Here is a 6,968-nt window from a genome sequence, read left to right as displayed (position 1 = left end):
ATTCACTTTAACCTCAATGAATTAATCCTTTGAACATCAAGTACGATTTCCTAGACTTAGAATGAAAAAATGTTTTAACGTTTTGATGTGGCACGTTGGATCTGGTCATAACGTCTAAATTTGGGTTTGGTGTTACAAAATAAAAACACAAATTTAAAAAAATGTATTTTTCATTTTATTTCAATATTTATTTTATATTATTAAAAATATTTTTTTTATTTTTCAAATCTAATCATATTATATTTATTCTACATATTATTTTATAAAGTTATTTTGGACTCTTAAATTTATGAATGATTAGCATTTGATGTGAATTAAATATTTTCAACTATTTGTTTTACCTAAAAATATTCATTGTGTTTTTTTTTTGGTGACCTACAAGAGAAAGACAAAGCCCTAATAACAACGCGATTAGTGCAACTCAAACTCATGTCGCACCTAGGACAATGAACATCCTAGTCATTAAGCCAACTATGGTATTTAATAATATTAAAATATTCAATGTTTTTTTAGAGGTATTTACTAAGGCTTTTTTACTTGTATAATACAAAAAAAAATTTACCCAAATGGTATACCACCCCCATTATTTACGAAAAAGGTATGGTGTGGGTGGTGGAGGTGATGGAGAGGCAGTACCACCCTTGTTTTCTCACCCCAATCATTAGTTTGTTATACCAAAAAACTAATTTTGTAACGATAGAGGGATCAGGATCGATGGCACCGACATACGGGTTCAATACGAGTAGTTGGGTGGTATAGGTAAAATACGGGTATTCGAAAGGTATGGGTGGTGCCTTCCTGATAGGTGGCACCCACTATGGATTTAATCTATTGTCTGACGATCTGATGGGATTTCACCGAGGGTTGATAGGGTTTGATGGGATTGCACATAAAGAGACCTTATATCCATGGTCCCCTCAACCGTGTAAAAAAATGAATGTTGTTTTGATTTCCCCAAAGGTTTGCCCGGGAAAGGTTAAGTACTAGGGTGAGTTTGGACTGAAGGTATCAAATATTATCAATGATCTTGGATCCGAATGATTTGAACTGGGACCGAAAATCTCCAACCCGCCAGGAGCTCTTATGAGAGTTGGATTGACTGCCCTAACTATGGCGGAATATTTCCGAGATGTTAATGAACAAGATGTACTTCTATTTATAGACAATATCTTTCGTTTTGTCCAAGCGGGATCTAAAGTATCTGCCTTATTGGGTAGAATGCCTTCCACTGTGGGTAATCAACCCACCCTTAGTACCGAAATGGGTACTTTACAAGAAAGAATTACTTCTACCAAGGAGGGATCCATAACTTCTATTCAAGCAGTTTATGTACCTGCGGATGATTTGACCGACCTTGCCCCTGCCACAACATTTGCGCATTTAGATGCTACTACCATACTATCAAGAGGATTAGTTGCCAAAGGTATTTATCCAGCGGTAGATCCTTTAGACTCAACGTCCACTATGCTCCAACCTCGAATCGTTGGTGAGGAACATTATGAAGCTGCGGAAAGGGTTAAGCAAACCTTACTGACGTTACAAAGAACTTGAGGACATTATAGCTATCCTTGGGTTGGACGAATTGTGCGAAGAGGATCGCTAACAGTAGCAAGAGCGCGAAAAATTGGCGTTTCTTATCACAACCCTTTTTCGTAGAGGAAGTATTTACGGTTCCCGGGAAATATGTTGGTCTAGCGAAACAATTAGAGGATTTAAATTGATCCTTTCAGGAGAATTAGACGGTCTTCTGAACAAGCCTTTTATTTGGTAGGTAACATCGGCGAAGCTACTGCGAAGGCTACGAACTTAGAAATGGAGAGCAAATTGAAGAAATGACCTTAAATCTTTGCATACCTACCCTAATCGAATTGTTTGGGATTGAAGTGAAAGAAATCATTTTATCTACTAATAGCGAACAAATTGGCATATTACCAAATCACGCCTATTGCCACAAATTGTAGATATAGGTATTTTGAGAATAGGCCTTAACGACCAATGGTTAACGATGGCTCTGATGGGTGGTTTTGCTAGAATAGGCAACAATGAAATCACTAGTTTAGTGACATTGATCCACAAGAAGGGTAGTGACATTGATCCACAAGAAGCTCAGCAAGCTCTTGAAATAGCAGAAGCTAACTTGAGGAAAGCTGAAGGCAAGAGGCAAATCTAGCTCTCAGACGGGCTAGGACACGAGTCGAGGCTATCAACGTGATTTCGTAACGAGTTGGTTAATCGAAAGAATTTCCGTAGAAACAGAACTTTCGTTTATACATTCCATTTTGATTCTGCCGATTAAATAGAATCAAATACAATCAAAAGTGAAATCAGATTTTGATCTAACAAAAAAGTTGAAAATTGAAAACGGAAATAGAATAGGATGAAAAAGATAGAAAATCAATAAAAGAAAGTGGGTAGAAAAACTTATTAGACACCGGGATCGATGGTATCTAATAAGTTCTACCTACTATTGGATTTGAACCAATGACACTCGCCGTATGAAAGCAATACTCTAGCCACTGAGTTAAGTAGGTCATTTATTATCATAAGGAATCATAAAGAGAAAGAAAAGGGACCTATTACATCGATGGATTATAAATCCAATATTACTTCTAAGCAATACCAATCAAACCGACCAAAAGGGTATGATTATGATGTTGGATCATGTAATATTCATCTTGACAAGAAATTATCTACATAATATGATAAAATATGTATCACAAACACAAGGGCTATAGCTCAGTTGGTAGAGCACCTCATTTACACGTGCGTCAATGTTTTTCGAGAGAAGTCTATCATGCAATCAAAAGAATTGATCTTTTGAGAAATCGATGTCTTACTCCATTACTTTGAAGGAACAAAACAAGAGAACAATAGCGACAAATGGTTCGGTCCGATTCGGTGCCGTTTAGGCAAGATCCGAATCGAACCCATCATTGATTTGAGATATTGATAGGGTGAATACCGGTCTATTCAATGCTAGGCATAATGAGTATAAGGACCTCAAAATGCTCTTTTCGTCCTATGAATCTTAAGGTGTATGAAGTTTCATGTTTGATTTTTAATCAAGATGGTAAGACTCCATTTAACTTAGGTTGATCTAGGCGAAGCGGACCTACGTCAAGATAACCCTTCCCTCTTTGAAACACTTTGGAAGTGCTCAGTATCGATAATGAATCGAGCACAATAAATCGAGCACACGGAATCGTATTCTTTTTTATGTTAGAAAAAAATATATATCTGATAGACTAACCGATATTTCTATCGGTTAATGGAAGAGCCCAATGCAAAAAAAAAATGCATGTTGGGTCTTTGAAATAGGCGAATCATTTTGATAATAATCGATTCGATCTGTTTTTCTTGATAAGGTCTACGGTTCGAGTCCCGTATAGCCCTATATTTTTGAATTTTCTATTTTATTAATTTTAAATATTCATTAAATTTATTAAATTAAGAAAAATGAAAATAATATTCTTAAAACTAAAGCAAACTAAAACAATAAAGAATATCCAAATACAACTAAAAATAAAAGGGTTGTATAGTTTTTTCCTAATTATTGTATTCTTTGTTGATTGGGCTGGTCGCTTCCGGTTGCTTGGTTAAAATCATTCCATAAGCTCACTCACAGGAGATCACTCGAGTATAACCACGAAAACAAAAGCGCATTTCAACAGATCCAATCGCTCTTTTTTTTCTTGGATAAGAATAAAATAAACAAAACCCCATTTTCTTAATTAATCCTCATGGTAGATTGATTTTGATTGATTCTATATAAATAGATATAAAATAAAAAATTTCTATTTATTCTAGATCTATAATTTCAATTTATATTTAGAATAAATAGAATTTCGAATTAAAAGTTTTTATTTCTAAAATTCTAATAAATATTAGATATTAGTTAGATATTAGAATTCCTTTTATTTAGAAAAATCCGAAATGAAGTGAAAGCGAAAAAGTATTACTTGTTTTGGATTTGAATAGTATTATACTATATATAGTATAAATATATATTTATACTAGTATTATACAAATTAGTACTATATCGAAATGAAATCGAAATAAGTGGAATGTAAATAAAATAGGATTAATTCCAATCAATAAATCTTAAAATGCAACATGGAAACACAACAAACAAACGAAACTAGGCGATTCGATCAAACTGAATTGTTGCTTTGACTAAACAACGATTGCGGATGACTTGACAATGAATTCGGTCAAGCGACTAATCCGATCTATTTTTCACATTCATAGGAGTTCGTCTATGTTTACGCTTACGAATATGATATTTTTGGGCATTTCTAATAATATCAAATGCTATTCCTATTTTGGCATTTCTAATTTACGGAGTTTTAGCCCGATTAGAAAGGGTCGAGAAAAACTTTCTAGTTATGAATCGGGTATAGAACCAATAGGCGATGCTTGGTTACAATTTTGAATCCGTTATTATATGTTTGCTCTAGTTTTTGTTGTTTTGATGTTGAAACGGTTTTCTTTATCCATGGGCAATGAGTTTCGATGTATTGGGGTACCCGTATTTATAAAGCTTTCATTTTCGTGCTTATCCTAATTGTTGGTTCGGTTTATGCATGGCGAAAAGGAGCATTGGAATGGTTTAGTTCTGAATATTCAGATAATAAAAGAAAGAAAAAGTCAAAATAATAATAACATTGAGTATGAATTCGTCAATTTCCCTTACTTGATCGAACAACCCAAAATTGATTATTTCAACTACATTAAATGATCTTTCAAATTGGTCAAGACTCTCAGGTTTATGGCCACTTCTTTATGGTACCGATTGTTGCTTTATTGAATTTGCTTCATTAATAGGCTCATGCTTCGACTTTGATCGTTATGGGCTAGTACCAAGATCGAGTCCTAGACAGCGGAACCTAATTTTAACAATTTGAAACAGTAACAATGAAAATGGCACCCTCTTTAGTGAGATTATATGAACAAATGCCCGAACCTAAATATGTTATTGCTATGGGCGTGTGTACAATTATAGGAGGGATGTTGATCTTGATTCTTATAATCTTGTTAGGGGTCGATAAGCTAATTCCGTGGATGTCTATTTTGGGCTGCCCCTAAACCCGAGGCGATTATAGATGCTATAACAAAACTTCGTAAGAAAATATCTCATGAAATCTATGAAGATCGAATTAGATCTCAATAGGGGATCGGTGTTTTACTACCAATCACAAGTTTTGTCTTGTCTGTGATACTTGTCTTGAAATTATAATCAAGGATTGCTCTATCAACCACCATCTACTTGAGATTCCTCCTGAAACATTTTTCAACTACAAGGGTTCACTATCTTCCCACGAATTAGTAAATTAGGTAGGATTTTTTTTTACGAAAGCAGACAACGAATTAATCTTCATAAATTGATTTCATCATAAATCTGAAATACTTATCTTATAAAAATGAAAAATAAAAAAGAAAAGTACGGAGAGATAAAAGATGCGAGGTCATTTGTGCATTTGGCTAGTCAAACACGGGCTAGTTCATAGATCTTTGGGCTTCGATTACCAAGGAATAGAGACTTTACAAATAAAGCACGAGGATTGGCATTCCATTCTTTGTTATTTTATATGTATATGGTTACAATTATCTACGTTCCCAATGTGCCTATGATGTAGCACCAGTGATTTGTTAGCCAGTGTGTATCATCTTACGAGAATAAAGTATGGTGTAGATCAACCGGAAGAGGTATGTATAAAAGTATTTGCTCCAAGGAGTAACCCTAGAATTCGTGCATTTTAGGGTTTGGAAAAGTTCAAATTTTCAAGAACGAGAATCTTATGACATGTTGGGAATCTCTTATGAAAATCATCCATGACTGAAACGTATCTTAATGCCCGAAAGTTGGATAGGGTGGCCTTTACGTAAGGATTACATTGCCCTCAATTTTTATGAAATACAAGACGCTCATTGAATGATAAGAAACTAATTACAACTTCAAATATTCAAGGAATATTTGTACATTCTCTTCTAGCTCAAACAGAGGAATTGAGGTTTCATTCGTATTCTTATGGATAGGCTAATAAATAAAAAGAAATAAAAGATAATACATCATTGAGATTCTCAATTTTTGAAGAGACTTTTTATTTATTTTATTTGGACGAGCCGAGACAATAGGATGAACAATAAGGGTTCTCATAGTGAAATTTGTATCGCAGACATCACTTAGATGAACTCTAGAGAGTCGCATAGAAGGGAATGAAGAAATGGAATATGAAAGAGAATACAAAGAAATAAATGAAAGGGATCGGCTTCTATTTGTCTTGTAGGTGAGATGAGTCTTGGTTATTTCTATCCTTGAACTCCTCTAGACCCGGCTTTTTGTTGGGCCTTTCAACCAACTATTTTTATTTTAATCTTTTAATTAAATATGTATGAAGTATTACCATTCTTTTTGAATGTGAGAAGCCACAGTGTAAACAAATAAAAAAGAAGAGAAAAGATAAGCAAATTTTGTCTTTTACTACATTATAATAGACACATTAGAATAGACTCTTTGCTCATTTTAAAAGAGAAAAAATACAAAATAAAATAAATAAAGAGAGGGTTTACTCTCGGATACCTAGCTAGATAAGTATGTATTATGTCGATCCATATCAATTAATTTGTAGAGTAGATACTCATACAAATTAATCATATGCCAGGAACCAGATTTGAACTAGTGACACGAGGATTTTCAGTCCTCTTCTCTACCAACTGAGCTATCCCGACCATTACCGACGCATTATCTTCATAATACTAGATGACTTGGGTCTATGTCAATTAAAAATGAAAACAAAAAAAAAACGAAAAAGTATTAAATTAAAAGTCTCGAACAGGAATTTCTTAGATCTTCAAAAGGAAGACTTTGTAAATTTCCATATGAGTAATCATATGTATTATGAATCATTCAAATAGGTATTCCTTGCTCAAGAGATTTCTACATTATATCATATATATATCACATCACA

The 6,968-nt window shown here is 33.9% G+C and overlaps 1 non-coding gene and 1 pseudogene across 1 annotated transcript; one reads left to right on the top strand and one right to left on the bottom strand.

The window, feature by feature from the left end:
- Positions 1-783: 783 nt before the first annotated feature.
- On the top strand, positions 784-1,836 carry LOC108458532 (ATP synthase subunit beta, chloroplastic-like; annotated as a pseudogene).
- Positions 1,837-6,656: 4,820 nt separating this feature from the next.
- TRNAF-GAA (transfer RNA phenylalanine (anticodon GAA)) lies at positions 6,657-6,729 on the bottom strand. Its single transcript has one exon. It is a non-coding gene; the product is annotated as a tRNA-Phe (tRNA).
- Positions 6,730-6,968: the final 239 nt, after the last annotated feature.

This window comes from Gossypium arboreum, chromosome 10 (genome assembly GCF_025698485.1).
Source record: "Gossypium arboreum isolate Shixiya-1 chromosome 10, ASM2569848v2, whole genome shotgun sequence".
Taxonomy (NCBI): Eukaryota; Viridiplantae; Streptophyta; class Magnoliopsida; order Malvales; family Malvaceae; genus Gossypium; species Gossypium arboreum.
The sequence above is the reverse complement of the archived record's forward strand: the minus strand, read 5'-3'. Positions and strand labels throughout refer to the sequence as shown.